The sequence below is a fragment of the Cotesia glomerata genome, linkage group LG1, assembly GCF_020080835.1.
Source record: "Cotesia glomerata isolate CgM1 linkage group LG1, MPM_Cglom_v2.3, whole genome shotgun sequence".
NCBI lineage: Eukaryota > Metazoa > Arthropoda > Insecta > Hymenoptera > Braconidae > Cotesia > Cotesia glomerata.
The window spans coordinates 17902582-17904762 of record NC_058158.1 but is presented as its reverse complement, the minus strand read 5'-3'; positions in this window follow the sequence as shown (position 1 = coordinate 17904762).

The following is a 2181-nucleotide window of genomic DNA, read 5'->3' as shown; positions in this document are numbered from 1 at the left end:
GCGAATATGCAGTAGTGTGTACGGTGTGGCGACGCGTCACCATGCGCAATCGACAATATTGATTCTCTCCCACTCGATCCGGCGTTAAGCCATCTCTCTCTCGCCACTGAGCTCGGATACCTATAGTGTATACTCCGTAGTGTATACAAGTGTTGTTTACTACAGTACACATAACCTGTGTTTTACTTGAAAACAAATTATTTTCTGATAATAAAATGTCTGACCGTGATAATTTAGAGAGTGAAAGTGATCAGCCTCCTGCAAAGAAAGCGAAATCACACTATGACACACTATCAAGTCATCAGTAAATTAATTATATTTTTATAATTAAAGTATGCATTTATCTGTGCATTAAGCACGCGTATATTTGGTGTGTTTTGAGCGCCAGTAAATATAAAATCTACTCTCTTGGTAGACTAAAATTCACATAAATTTCATTGTATATAATGTTTTTAAATTAATTATTAATTTTAATTTCATTCTTATTGAAATTAATGCATTAAAACAATTTAACTTAGAGAATAAATTTATTAAGAACCTGACAATTGTATTTCAAAAATCAGCTGATGATAGCGTGCAGCGCTTACGAATGTTTTTCTTTATTTTTTTATTAATATGAACATTAAAAAATTTATTAATTTTTCTAATCATAGTGGAATTTATAGTGAAACATTCATTATTGATATTTATAATTTACGATATTTAGTAATATATTGAAATAACTAGCTAAGTTTCTTGAGTTTACTAATATATTGAAGCCAATTTAAATTTTTCTTTATATTTTAATAACATATTTTTTATAAATATTTCAAAACCCAACAATCATCACAGGGGTCACAAAATATTATTATTGAAACTGGACATCACCAAGATCAGTTAAACACAAGACATACCATTAATGTTATGTAAGATTTTATTAATCTAATAGTACCAGAATATACTAATTTTTATTTAAGCTCTCAAGGAGGTACATATATGACGAGGTGGTCTATGAGTATAGTAAAAGTCATTCTATTTCATTACTTTACGTAGCTTTAATACGAGTAACAAGTCTTGAAGGGTTGTTTATATGAAACAGTCAGGATAATTTAAGATTTTATTATGGAAGAAGAGTAGATCCATCAGTTTAAAGTTTACAGCAAGAATTTAAAAGATTATCTCTAAACAAACTTACTACATTGCAAGGACTGATCACTGAATTTATAAACTCCAGAAATAAATTAACCATTTATACTTTAAATTGCCAAAGTCTCAGAAAACATACTACTGATTTACAAGATTCTATTTGTCAAAGGAGTAATTTTTTATTACTAACTGAAACATGGCTTCCTGCAGATGAATCAGTTGACTTACCTAATTTTCATTGTATAGCTAAATTTAAGAGACAAAATGTTAGAGCCACTGGAGTTGCCATTTATAAAAACAACAATACTTCACATATTACTACATTCAACATGGATTTAGTAATTCAAAATGCTACAGAAGTTCATGTCTCCCAAACATCTATTGGCGATATATGTGCTTCACACGTTAAACTAGAAGATGGAAGTGAATTGATGATGATTGTTGTGTACATTTCTCCTAATAAAAAAATAAATGACATCATTTCATTTTTACACGAGAGATTATTTCCGTACAGTCACAGAGGTTCAATAACTTTCAAAACCAATAAAGACAAACTACCATTGATTTTAGCTGGGGATTTCAATGTAAATTTTGCAAAAGATGAATCAACGCCATTAATTACGTTTCTCCAAGAAGAATTTCAATTGCAAATTAATAACAATCCAAGAGAACCTACCACCAGATACGGAACAACAATAGATGCTGTATTTATTAGATATCTTGATAATGTTATGTCCAATACTTTTGTAACATACTTCAGTTACCATCGACCAATTGTCACAGTAATACCGTCCTCAGAGGCAACATCGAATATAACTATTACCGAAGTCACTGATTAAACGAATTAAGTAGTCACGATTTGAAATGAATTCGTAAATTTTTGTATTTAATGAAAATAAATGTTTATTCAATAAATAGTCATCGTTATCTGGAAAAAAATCGTAATATTTTATGTTATCATTATGACATATTTAGTTCCTATCACAATCTGTTCTGTTCTGCTTATTACTTTTACAAAATAATTTCGATGTTTTACATCTGCCAGGCGTCCCGTGA